Raw genomic sequence first — 14,631 nt, 5'->3', positions numbered from 1 at the left:
GTAAAAAAAGTTCTTTGTCAGAATCAATTCCATCATGTCCAATATCATATTGTTATACTCAAAGTAGTCCGCACACTCAATGTCATTCATGTAATTGTTTTATTCATAATGACCAAATTACCGCCATTGTCAGCCTCCCTGATTACAATATTTTCATCATTACATAGTCTCGTCAATTCCTGTCTTTCGTTGGGCAATAGGTTGTGATGTGGTTGTGGCCCAAATTTCACCAGATTACCCAGCCAATGTAAGTCCTCCGTTACTTTATCATAAAATAAATCAATATTGCGATGATGTGCTGGTGTGGGAACACATTTGGATTTGGGCATCACCCCATTATCCATATTGAGATTTTCCTTAATAATTAAATCACACAAGAGAGATTGCATATCTCATGTTTCATCATCCTCAATTGAAAGAATGTATTGAATGTCCCGGACGTCTGTAATAGTGTGTAAAGATGATATAAATTCCACAATATGTACATTTAGTGTTGGAATGTTTTCAGGGAAAAATATTTTAATTTCAGAGATCTTACAAACTTTTACAGGTCAACTTGTACCTCTGTTAGATCACCACTCTGTGTTGGATAAAAGTTAAGGCCCTTACTTAGTAAGTTTGTTTCTTCCTTATCTAGTATTCTATCAGACAAATTGACAATCTCTAAATCACTATACCATCCTCTTTAGAGATTACATCCATACCCTCTTTGATTACCGAAAGGAAAATGTCTACTTTTTTCTTATCCGGGTTGGTACTCCCACCTTGTCACTAAGACTTTCTTTTATATTTTCTTTTGTACCTCCTCCCACCTCTCCAGGTTTTTGTGATTGTTTCATTCATTGCTAGTTGCTTATACGTAATCTTGCCAAATCCTTTCGAAAGGAGCAGGTCCCTTTTCCTAAAAAGTTTTCTGATGCAACATTGCTTGAAGTGGTGCTACTTTGTGAATAAATAGAAATACTAGTAACAGATAGCGTCTCATCATTCTCCTTCCTGGCCCTTTTCCTATCCTTTGTGAAGTGCACGCTATCAAACTTTTTTGCGAAGGTATACCCTTGCCCTTCTTTGTAATCTTTGTCATCTCATTTTATCTTTCTCATTTTTTTATCCTTAATATACTGTTGATGATTCTCAATTACTTTATTCATTACACCATAGTTTTACTCAATTAAATCCTTAGAGTCAATGGCATCAATTTCTTTTTCAACAATCTCAATCTCAGATTGAAATTTGGCCCCCTTTTCACTTGCATGTTTTATAAGAATTCGCATCATAACTTGAGGCCCCTTCTAGTTTAGTCTCCCATTATCCCAACAAATCATCACTTGGATCTTCAAAAGTAGGAAGTATCAAAATACCTAATCCCCTAGGGATTTTATTATTATCCATATATTGTTGTAATGTCACCCCATCCCACCACCGTGCTAATTCTTGTTTTCTTAGGTGCTCTAGTTTCAGAAATAGTGAAAGCAATCCCATGTTGCATTGAGCACCCTGTAATGGTGGTGGTGAAGTGACACTTCTGCCAAATAGGTCTTGTGCCAATTCCTCCATTCAATCATTAAATTGTGACATCTTATAAATACAGTTACCAAGGATGAGTGCAACCAAGTCCAAATTTGAATCAAAGAGATAAAGCAAGTGGTGGACCGTATAGGCTGCACCTCAATCACCAGTCAAAACATGTATGGTGTCCGGTGCACAATTCTTCCAGCACCTGCCGCAGTTTGGTACCACTGTCAAGCAGATCCAAGTTTTACAAGAGTTAAAAGTATTTCCTTTATTATTTTTCTTCCATATCAAATAGGTTAAAATCCAGCCAAAGTGTTTAGTTCCATATAGTCCTGGAATTTCATTAGGGCTGAAAACAATCATATTATAAACTAAAAGACGACACTAAACAAAACATTACACAAACCTACAAAGTACACACGTTCTACAAATATCTGATACACATATCGGTATATGGATAAATATTGACATCCAAAACATGAGTTCCATGAACAGTGTTCATATCATGTAACCATCTTCTATTACATAGACTGGCACATAAATAAACTCAAATTGAACATCATCAGGTATAGACCTCAATGAAAAAAAATATATACCAATCCCACTGCACAAAAAAAAAGGGAAAACATAGAAAACCATAATGCACAACAATTATAAACATGTACGGTACATATACTACATAAATAAGGAGCTCCAAAAAACAAAATGTTTAAACCTCAACAGAATCAATGCCCGTTACCGGCATGCACATAGAACTACACAGAGTTTAATTTTGTACTAATCAGTAGCTTCACACTTGTATTTCTGCATTTTCTTTAGAGAAAGATTCTCACCTCTAAATAGTGTGTGGTGAAATTTTTTTAGTAACTGTGGGGCCTATTACCAAGGGCATTATCGCCGTTTTAGCGGGAAAAATTCCCGCAAAAGCGGCGATAATTTTATCGCCCTATTACCTAGCTGTCGCTAACACCAGTTAGCGACAGCTGATAGGCGATAGCGGGCATTTAGGGGCCCACTCTGCATGTCAGCGATGATTATCTCTAATGACATGCAGAGTGGGCGTGCCATGATGTTAGCGACTGGTAACAGTCGCTAACATCGCTATCCCCTATTACCAACTTTCGGAAATAATCGCGCTAAGCGCGATTATCTCCAAAAGCTAATGCCTGCGCAGAGCAGTTCTTAGCCATGTTATCCAATGGAAGGTGGATAACATGGCTAAGAGCATTGTCACGATAATGCATGAATATCGCTGATTTTACAGCGATATTCATGCATTTCCCACGATTTTTACCGCTTTTTAGATAAACCTTGATAATATCAAGGGATCTCAGCGGTAAAAATCGTCGGAGAGCGGCGATATTTTAATGCCCGCTAACCAAGCTTCGCGATAATTATCGCTATAGCTTGGTAATATGCCCCTGTGTAACTTAATATTCCATCCATATAGCATAACATGGAAAGTCTTCCACGTTAAATCTTCAGACTGTTGAGGAGGAGCTACGCTACGATCCAAGATGGCTGCTTAAGCTCCCGGCTCCGTTGACCTCCGCCGGCAGCTCGCATATCCTGTCATTTATCCTTTACCTACGCCGGACTCCCGTGTGTATGAAGCTCGCCTGATACCGGTGGTGCAATCCCGGACTTTCTAACATACTGGGTGGCGGAGTTATGTCGTGTTCCATTTTCGGCCTACTCCAGGGCTGAAGCCGGGACCTCGATTTCTAGCCCATCCGGGCTGGAATTGATCAACAGCGGCTGTGGAACCAGTGTTTCGTCCGGTCTTCCGTACTCGGATCTTTTTCTGCATCTCCGATCTGCAATCCAGTTATCAGCTGGCACTGAGGACTCGGTCTCGTGACACAGGGTGTGCATCGTGCGCCGCGGTCGGGGGCCGCTCGCCCGGAGACCCTGCTGGGGATGGCGGTGTTGAAGGGGGGCCCCCCGCGGTCGGCGAAGGTGCCGTGCTCACCAGCTGAGGGAGCGCCTGCTGTTGCCATTGGCTTCGTGTGTGCCTGGAGCCTCGGAAGTGAGTCTGGGGCTCGAGTCCTGCTTCGTCTCTTTGGGGGGGGGAGATGGAGAGGACAGATGGCGCACCATCGTTGAGGTCCGTGATGGCCGCCATTGGGGCGCTCCACTCCCAATTTACAGTCACGAATGACCGAATGTCAGAAACGCTGGGAAATATCTGCTTGCGACCGGACGATGATGCTGCGACACACGATCAGCCTTCTGTGGTTCCAGTGGAAGATTTGGCCTACTGTTCTGAGGTTCCCGCGCGGCAGCCTGACTCAGCTCACGTCGATGATTTTGGCCTCGTGGATTTTGCACTTAAGACCGTAGTTAGCTTTCCCGGTATGACTCCTGATCGGCGAAACATCATTGCCGAAGGTTTTGATCGCCAAGAACAGCTCTTTGGTGACCGTCGGAGAGGTTTGCTTATCTCCTTCATCTTTCCCGGTTGGTCCTGTGGATGCCGCCATCTTGTATCCTGTCCTCGGTCCGATTCAGCTGCTTCGAACTGCTCTGGACGTTTCGATTACCACATAAGTACTGTGGTTTGGGTGGCATGGGTTTTCATAAAGAATCGCACTGGTCAGGGCTGACTTCATCTTGTATCCTGCCCTAGATCCGATGCCACTGCTTTGTATTATCTGGGACGCTTCGCTTCCTGCGCGATTGCTGGCTTTGGCGACGTAGATTATCGTGAAGAACCGAACTGTCATGGTTGTCTTTGACTTTTGGGGTTAGCTACGCTTTGTGATCTATGCCAGGATTGTACCGTGTATCTCACTGGGAGTCGGGTGGTTTTGGTTGAGGTCCTCCCCATATCGGTGCTTAATACTTGCTTTTAATAATGGACAATATGTTTTGGGGAGGTCGCTAATGGTGGGGGGTATAGGTGGCCGGGAGTATGTTTGTTCTTCTCCTCCTCCGCTTTCTTTATTTCCCTTCTTTGGGGTGTTCCGGGGCGACAGGCACGCTGTTAGTGGGGTAGGCCGTAGCCATTACAGGGGTGCAGGGTGGCGGGTGTTGGGGGGGTTTGTTATTTTAGTTTGTTTTGTTCTATGGTCCCCTTTCTTTCTTTCCTCTTCTTTGGGTAGGGTTCTTCCTTCCTTACAGTAGGGTTGGCTGTCTCTCCTTTTCCTTTTTTCTTTCTCTGTTTGGCGTCTATACTTGCCTATACCTTACTGTCTCCGGAGGGTGGGTTTTCGGGAGGGTGTGCTCGCAAATCGCTTGTTATTACATTGTTTTTTTATTCCTCGTCAGCCTCGGCGGGCATAGTGTGCCCAAGATTCATATTGCTCATCACCTGGACTTGTTTGCACTGCGGGGTACCTCCCCCCCATCTCTATTTAACTTCATGTTATGGTGTGACGCCACCGATAGTACAGCCACTTCTGTTTCTTTATAACTTTAAAATTAAACCTTTGATATCCTGCTGCGTTGAGGCATATACAATCACATGCTGTATCTGTATTGTCGACATTATTTGGTCGTATATACGTGCATGATTCCTGATCTGATTCCTGTGTTTGCGGCCGACCTCTGTGGTTGTAGGCCTGCGCTTGTCATACTTTGATTAACTCAATAAAGGTTTTTTTATAAAAAATAAAATAAAAAAAATCTTCAGACTGTTTGGCTGGCTACGGCCTCGCCCAGGAGTTGTAGTTGATACCCATTGGATAAAAACTGTGCAAATGTATTGGGTGCTCTTTGTAACCAGGTTTTGTTGTTTTGCAAACTATGTGAGTGAAGGGCGGCCAGGTTATAATTCCCTCTGACGCTCCTTGTTTAAGAGTTGAGTATTTATTACCTGTGCAAGGAAACACGCTATATTTGAACTCAATTGTAATAAATAGAGTAATGTCAAGTAATTAGCCCAGGGTTTGCGGATAAGCCCTGCCAGGGTCATATCAGTTCAGTCCCCTTCCCCATGGCGCTTCGTCAGCGCTTCACAGCCCATATAGTGCATTTCTTGTATTGAGACATCCTCATATTCATCTCTCCTACTTCAAATGGTGCCCAGTACCTCCGCTCCACGGGACATGACATATTCACTCCCCAGCCCCCTGATCTCAGTCTCAAGGTGCCTTAGTTCCTCTCTAAGCGACCAACGGGCTCTCGTCTGTTTTGCTATGCGTTACCTTATTTTAATGCCTCCCACAGCACAGAGGCAGTTTCTACCATTCCAATGTTATGTTGAAAAAATTAACTATCCCCTGGTGGATAGATTCTCGAAACACCTGATCTCTCAGGGCTCCAGTCGGGAGACACAATGTGAAGGCCTGGCTGGGATAGTCTGGAACATCAAGTTCAAGCAAGCACCGGGGAGTGATACCAAAAAGTTCTCAAAAAATTGAATACTGGGGCAACCCAGGTGTCTAAATCCCTGGATGTGAGCCAATAATCTATCTGTGACCACAACGTGGTTGCCAATATTATGCAAGTACCCTCTTCTACCACCTCATGTCTGGCTCTCCAGACATCAATTAAATTATTATCTGCAATAATGGTCTGAATCTGGTCAGGGATCCAATACAACATTGTGGTCCCCGCCCAGCACCACTGCACCAGGCCTCAGCGAGTCAATCAGTCACCATATCTCAGAGAAAAAGTCATGGCTGTCCACATTGGGCACATAGATGGACACAAGCCTGAGTGGTCACCCCTCCAGCGTGCCAACAATCATTACATATCGGCCCTGCTGATCACATTTAGTAACATGCGTGTGTCAGTGCAAACCTTTCTTAATAAGAATAGTGAAGCTCCTGGCGTAGTTAGAGTATCACACCACCTGCTGCTCCCTTATCAAACCCACCCACAAGAGCACAACAGTGCGCTCTGTTAGATGCCAAAGCAAACATCTATGATATGACATCGCAAATAAGTTAGAACCAATTTTGCCTTGTGCCTATCATTCAGGCCACTTATATTCTAAGTAATCACCTTTAGTGGTGTCATGTTAGAATGCCAGAGCTAAGATGGGGGAACCCCTTTTGTCACAGATAAACTGACCTACCCAATGAGAACTATTGTGACAGTGAACAACCTAGAGACGTGAAGGGAAGAAAAAGGGAGGAAAAGAGACAACCATCTGAGGAAAAGAATACAAACATCCCCAAGAACATCTATCCTGCACCCACTACAGCCCCCCCAAATGGGCTTACTACAGACCCTGCACCCATGCCACAGCCAGTTACGGCTAACAAAACAGGTCAACAGGGGAATCATCCCAAAGGGGGGAACTGCCACTCACCCGGCACAGCCCAGCTATGAGCAAGGTGGCCGGAGTTGTGCGGTGATCAGTGACCACCGAACAGAGGCAGGGGAAAGACACCCTGTATATAGTCATCAACCTGTGTAGTTAAGGGAGCCCAATTTTGCACATTAGCAATCACCTGCAACAATCAGCTGCATCATAAAACAAGAAACAATACAGGCCTTCAATCATTGTCACTCGTGTGGCCAGGATCACTAGAGCACCGAGCAGGACCCGGGGCAAACCCCGACAGAGCAGGACACTCTTGACAAACATGGAGGCTGACTTCGGGTCTGTGAAATAGACAGTCTTGCAGAATTTGGAAATACGCAGTTTGACCGGGTATAACAGGGAATATTTTGCATCAGTTTTCAGAAGAGCACGCTTTACTGTGAGAAAATCATGCCGCACAGCATGGACAACAGTCCTTAAATCAAGGTAAAAGGTTACTGTGTTCCCTTGAAAGGATATTGCCTGCTGCTCCCGAGCCAGCCTAAGCTCAGAATCCCTATCTCTATAATTCAGGAGCTGGGCAATGATGGGTCAGCCTGCGGCTCCAGGTGGTGGAATAGAGTCCAGTGACATGTGCACTCTCTTCACCAGGCATATTGAAGACAACGCTACTCCAAAGAGTGTTTTAAGCAGTTCCTCCACATAGTCCTCAATCCGGCTCATGGCAGTGGACTCTGGCACTCCCATAATTCTGCTATTGTTCTTTCTAGATCTAGCTAATAAATCCTCATTTTTGTTTTGAATTATCTTTAGCACTTTCTCCATGTGAAGCAGTTTCTCTTTTGCATCTTCACCGCTGAGGTCCGCTGTTCAAGCTGGTCAATTCGTTCATTATAGCTTGAGACCTTTTCTTTAAGACAATCAAATCTATCTGACAGTGAGTCTATTTTGCAATCAATTGCCTGAAGGGAGTGCTTAAGATCCTTGAACATTGCCCTAATGTCTTGCTCCTGAGAGATGACCATCGGCACCAGCAAGATCACCGGGGCCTGCACCGTTCAAAGGACAACTTCGATTGTCATGTGTTTGCCTTCCCCAATGTTCGATGCTAGGAAGGCAACATTCCTCACAGCCAAGTGGCCCACCGCCCACACAGGCACAGCACTCAGGCAGGTAGGTCTTATCCAGACAATGGTTGAATACACAGTGCATGGTTCAGCTCGCCATTACCTCTCTTGCCACCACAATGTAGGGCTCACCACCGCCAATAGGTCAATGTAGAACTTCCAAAAGCAGCTCACTTACTTGTAATTGGAGAGCCCTGTGCGGGGCAGGCTCAAAAAAGCACCTCAGATGCCCCTGCGATGTCTCTGTGGGGGCCGCTGACCTCAAGGTAGGCCCAATTGTCACAGGCACTGGAAATCCACTGCTCCCTCAAGCTGCTGAGAGAGTGCCACTCCACAGGATGCCATGCACGCAGTGTGGCCTCCCTTCAAGGACCCGCCAGGGACCAATCCCAGCTGCTCCAGAGGCCTCCCAGCAGGCGTGAGTCAGGGCCAGGTCCAGCTCTTCAGCACAGCAGATGTCAGGCCGCACCAATGCGGTCACCAATGGTGCTGCTCCCTACTCGCAGCTCCTCCATCAGGCATCCACAGCCGCAGTCTTGCTCGATTCCTGTCTCAAGCAACACAGTCCGTGGCCGCTGGCAGTTCACCTCCTCACCATCGGTGCTGCCACAATAGCTCTGCTTCTCTGCACATCCCACCTCGGGCCGAAAGTTTCCACAGGTAAGGCCGCAGTCCTTTGCTTAATATCTTCTCTCCTCTGCGCAGCTCAATCTAGCAGGCTCCCCGCAGTCCCAAGCGGTAGGGGGGAACGACCCACAAATGGCAGCTGTCGATAGCACCTGAATTAGTGGATAAATGTTGGAGAAACAGTTCAGCCCGCAGAGCCTCACAGAGTGACGGCCTACTTGCGGCCCGGCTCTGTAGCGCCCCCTGGTTACTAGGCTTTTGAAGACATTCAATACATGTTGTAGATTTCATCAGCTCATTAGATGTGCAGATATGTGGTGTTTTGGCTTTAAGAATAGACATGACATCTCCAAAACCTTTCAACTAACACAGTGTATTCGTAACATGTGAATTTGTCCCTTCCAAGAGCTATTTGTGTATAATACAGGCAGATACAAAGTTTTATATTTACCCGTGTTCATCATGTGAGCAGTGCCTGCCACTGCTAATCAGCGGAGTTTCCTTCATGGCTTACATATATTAGGAGTGCACAGTTCTTAGGGTGTCACTCATACCATCAATAGTTTCAGTTGATAAGACCAGGACACCATCAAACAAGAATGCAGACATATATCTGCATATAGCATTTTCTGTCCTTTGCACAGTCCATGGTGATTGAACATCAGTTTTAACATGGCAGACAAGTGAGAAGCGGAAACGGTCAGTGTACCATACCTGTTGAACATCATGCACTGGTGATGGACCATACATTCACATTTTAACTCATATCATGGGTCCTGGAATTATATTTTTATGGTTATCAACTTACAGACACCATTCCAACATGTGGTATGTCGTGGATTTGGATACAAGTGCTCTTATATGCAAAAAGACTCATTGACACAGACAAACCAACATCTCGGATACTTTGAGTACTGCATGTTAAGAAAGTAAATAGAGATTGCAATAGCAAAAACAGTGTTTAGAGCAAAGAGGACCTTGAGATATGGTGACAGTTATTGACATGCAACTTACCGGAGTCCACTGCCCCAGCTAGTCATGTCAAGCCCTCAGAATGCAGGGCGGCCAATAGCTTCTCCTCCCAGGGAAAGTATTGTGATGGGGTGTTGGAAGGGCCACCACCAGTCCTCCGAGCCTCCAGGTGGTGGTTGTTGTACCGGGTACGCATCCTCAACCTGAGGTCAGTCCACCTCTTCCTGATGTCGTTCTGTGTGCTCAGGGTGGTACAGACAGCATTAGCTATGTTGACTAATCTGTCCCACTTTTCAGTTTTCCTACTGAGAGGAGTATGCTGGACTTGGGAACCAAAAGGTTGTGGCTCCGCTTTAATGATTTCATCCATCTTGACTGTCAACTCTTCCTCAGTAAACTATTGATTTTTTAGGCCTGGCATGATAAAAAAATTAAACTGTGAGTGACTATGTGAAAGGAAAAACAAACAAGTGATACAGGTAAAAGCGTGCAAAAATAAGATTATAGATGGTGGAGAGTGCTAAATGGGAAGATGAAAAATGCACAAAACGGTGGTGCCTGTCTGGTGGGCTGCAGTTGAGAAGCAAAGGATCCTGGTCAGAGCACATCAGCTGTGTAGTATTTAAATGCATCCCATGGTCACAGTTGTGGACCTTTTTGGCCTACGTCCTGTATCGGTTAACCGCCATTGGGTAACTACCACTGGGAGATCCATAGTACGACTGCGTAGGTGCAGTGGGTATACCGTAGCCCTGAAGGCATTGGAGGAAACAACATTGCAGACCACCACGTTCCCAGCAGGAAAAGCACCATGGCTGACATTTCAAAAAGCACAACTTGTAATACATCCAGCAGTAGACCAACGGCACTGCGGTGTCCTGGAGGAGGTGGACACAGTGATCGGGCGGTCAGACTGCCAAACTTGTAATCAGCCCCTTAAAGCAATATTTTTACCAATATTTTGACATTGCTGTCAACTATATTTCTGTAATCCCAATATTCTTTTTTTTAGATATATTTTTATTTGCATTTTCAACCAACAAAAACACAGCTGGCAAGTCACAAGTGAATACCCACATATCCTGGCTGCCCCCCACCCTCCCATCCATAATGACAGCATCATAATTATCAGCACCACAAGATCACAGCTCTGCCTGCAGGACATCTTTCCACCGTGCTCTCTCAGTGTCCAGCAACTCCCCTCGGGCCCGTAATCCTGCCCCCGCCATACAGGAACATAGCCCCGCTCAGTAGGACCCTCAGTGTGTCAGTCCAGTCCCGGACCCCCATCCAGACCATTGCACCTTCGCCATTTTCCCCAAACTCTTCGAAATTTCCAGGGACAGCCTCTTGCTGTATAAGTGACCCTTTCCGCCGCCATATACAAGTCCAGCCCCTTTCTCCATTTCCCCAATTGAGGAGGCGAGTGTGCCCCCCATGCCCTTGCCACATCCCTTTTCGCCACCACCTGGGCCAGTAGTGCAAAGATCAGGTGTGGGCGGTTCAGGTCTACATTGTTAGTTGTCCCCAGTAAAACAAACTTTGGATCCATCGTAAGCTTTGTCTCTAACACCTCACTTAACTCTCCCAATACCTGTGTCCAATAGGTGTGAATCGTGGGGCAGTCCCAAATTATATGAAAGAAATCCCCCTGCAGGTGGCCACACCGAAGACAATCAGAGTCACTACTTTCGACCCATACGATGTAGCCTAACCCTATCATAGTAAACCCTGTGTAGTATCTTATATTGAATTAGTCATAGTCGAGATTTAATCGCAACTTCTCTGTGGTGCATCAGGGCTGCTTCCCAGTCTACTGTGTCCATCTAGCCCAAGTCTTGTTCCCAGGTGGCCCTCAACTTCCCCAATCTGTCCGGTGCGTTATTATTCAGGGTCTTATAAGTCAAGGACACTAGTTTGTTGGGTACCTGTTCTTGCAGTGAGCGGCCCTCCAGCAGGGCATTTTCCGGCAAGGGTGAGGACAGCGCCGCCTCAGCTCTCCATGCATGGCGCAGTTGCGCATACTTAAGGAACTGTGCGGGACGTAGCCCATATTCTGTCACAAATGTCCCATAGGGCTAAAGGTTCCCCTTTGCCACCAAATCCCCTAGTGTGGAGATTCCAATAGCGTCCCAACCCGCAAACCCCCTCAGTTTGTGTAGCTCCTTCAGCCATGAACAGGACCAGATCGGCGTCTGCTTTGTTGGTTTGTGTGTCCATCCCATCATCTTCGTTGCCCTGTCCCATACCGCTAGGGTTATTTGCGTAGCCGGGAGTAATCATCTCTTTCCAGTGCCCCCATATAAATAGTGCATAGCGGTGCGGTGTGCCATAGTGTCCCTTTCTAATCTATACATAGGGTGATCAGCTGAAGCATGGAGCCATTCATTTATCGGGGCCAGATGCTCAGCCCAGTAGTATGCCTTTATATCTGGCAAGGAGATCCCTCCGTTATACTGATTTCTCTGCAGCCTGTCAAGGGCTATTCTTGGCTGCCTTCCCAGCCATAGCAGAGAACACAGTTCTGCATTTATCACTTTGAATGCCTGTCTAGGGAGGGGAAAGTATTCATTTTGTAGGGCACACAGGAAACGTGCCAACGTAATCATTTTTAATATGGCAGCTCGGCCCAGAATCATGAGGGGAAGCGCCTTCCACCTAAGGGCGTCATCCGTAAAGTTTGTGATCACTCGCTGTATGTTACGTTGATAGGATACATTTCTATCTGTGGTCAGGTAGATCCCCAGGTACGTGAACCCCACCTGTGTGACCTGGAGGGCCCCAGGCAGAGGGGGTTACGTTTCTTCCTGTCGCGGGCTGTACAGGAGCGATTTATGCCAATTTATCTTGTATCCCGAGAAGGAGCCATAACTGCCCAGGAGCCTGAACAGTGTGGGGATTGTAGTGGCCGGTCGTGTAACATAGAGCAAGATCTCGTCCGCTTACAGCGAGATTTTTTTCGTCTTGTGCATCGGTCTGTGATATTCGGAATCCCCTTATCTCCTCTGTCTGTCGGACCTCACAGGACACTATTTCAACGGTGAGGGTGAACAACAGTGGAGGCAGGGGGCATCCCTGCCGTTTCCCCTTCCCAATGGGGAAGTCGTCCGATAGAATCCCATTCACCTTGGCCCGGGCTCTAGGATCTTCATACAGGAGTCCCACCCACTTCCTGAAGTTAGGGCCAACACCAAATTTAATTAGAGCTGCCTCTAGGAAGGGCCAATGTACCGCATCGAATGCCTTTTCAGCGTCAAGGGAGAGGAACATATGCGGATCCTCCCGTCCCCTCACTTCCATGAGCCAATTTGGTGTTTGATGTAAATTTTGCCTAATTGCCCTGTCTGGCAGGAATCCCGTCTGGTCCTGATGTACCAGTCCTGAGATTACCCTGCGCAAATGGAGGGCCAAGATTGTCGCCAGCAGCTTAGCCTCTACATTCAGGAGGGAGATTGCTCGATAAGATGCACAGTCCTCGGGGGATCTGCCTTGTTTGTATATGGGTATGATCATGGCCATCCGAAGGTCCAGTGGGAGGATGCCCTCCTGGGTCACATCTTTGAATAGCGCTAACAGGTGGACCACCAATAGATCGGCCCCTTTTAAAAATAAATTCAGCTGGCAGTCCATTGGGACCTGGGGACTTCCCTGGACGGAGTTTGGCAATCGGCGCTCTAATTTCAGTGGCCGTTATTTCGGATTATGGAGCAAGAGGCAAGGGGGGGAGACAGCCAGCTCAGCACAATTTACATCCACCAGGTGTCCCCTTATGATGTCGAGGGACCGTTCCTCCTCTGGCGGCCTCCACCGCCCCATCTCAGGTGAAGAGACTCAGCCACAGTCTCACTGGTTGCCCGCAGGTGTCATGTTCCGGAGGGCCCCCCAAGTGACAACACCCGCTGCACTTCCTCTCTCCGGCAGGGAAGCTATCCCTAAGAAGGCAAGGTTATGCCGCTCGCCATGGGGCACACACAGATAGGCCCTTCGCAGCAGTCAGCCACAGAAGTGCCCGCTACAGTATGTCACCAGAAGCCCCGGAGGGGAGGGAGACGGGCCCCCTCTGACACAACCGTCACCGTGGACCTATCTGCTTCCTGTATTCCCCTAGGGGCCACCGCTACATCAGCTCCACATGTGTTTCTCCGGGAGAGGGGGAAGGGGGTTGGGGGAAGCGCCAGTGCCACAGTCCAAGCCCTCACCTCCTTCCCCTCGCACTGCACCCTCGCCTTGGCTCCGTCCCGCTACTTCTCTCTCAGGGCCGAGTCACAGGTGCCTGAGGGGGGTGGGGAAGCAACTCGTGGCACTACGCAAGGGCAGCGGCCCAGGTTGGACTCGCCGACTCCCACCACCACAGATGTAGGCCTTCCCGCGTGATCCAGCACTCCCGATGTGGGGGGCGGGCATCCCCTCTCACCTGCAGCCACCCTGTTGTGGTATTGGCCAGCGCCTCAGAGCCCCGTTAAGGGGCGGATCCATATTCAGGGCACTCAGGACCCAGCAGCGATCACCGGTCTCCGCAGCTCCTCAGGCACAGGCCTGTCTTCGCAGCCACGCAGCCGGCCACTCTAGCAGCTCCCAGTCACAGTGGCGGTGGGGGAGGGGCTCCTCCAATCGGCCACCATGGCCGTACCAGCAGGAGCACAGATCTCTCACTGAAGTGCCCCAGATGGGATTTCAGTAGGGCAGCACACCCAGGGCCAGCTTCCAGCTCTCAGCGGCCTCTCCAGGTCAGGTCGCAAGGTCTGATGCAGCTCCCCCCGTCCTCAGCCTCGGCACAGCGCCATCTTGGGAGTCATCCGCATGTCCGGGCGCAGTCGATTTCCAGCCCCTGAAGCTCAGTTAAGGTAAGAGTCCTCCCAATCTCAGCAGCAGGCAATAGCCAGGCACATCTCCTAGTAATTGTGGTGTTCTCCGGGGTCGTAGGGCACTGGAATCAATGGCGGATTAGTGTTTTCAGCCGGAGCTCGGCTAAAGCACGTCTTACTCAGGCATGCTGCTGGACACGCCCCCTATTCCAAATAATCTTGACACGATATTTTTGTATCACAATATTTTTCCTGAAATGTTGTCCAAATACTGCATGATACCTGTCATGGACCCAACTCTGCTTGACAAACCTGCTTGAAGATATTTTCCTTCTAGTGCAAAGTCTATGTTGATGCATGCTGAAAGATG

This window comes from Lissotriton helveticus, chromosome 6, assembly GCF_964261635.1.
Source record: "Lissotriton helveticus chromosome 6, aLisHel1.1, whole genome shotgun sequence".
In the NCBI taxonomy this organism is placed as follows: domain Eukaryota; kingdom Metazoa; phylum Chordata; class Amphibia; order Caudata; family Salamandridae; genus Lissotriton; species Lissotriton helveticus.
Note: the sequence above shows the minus strand (reverse complement) of the source record.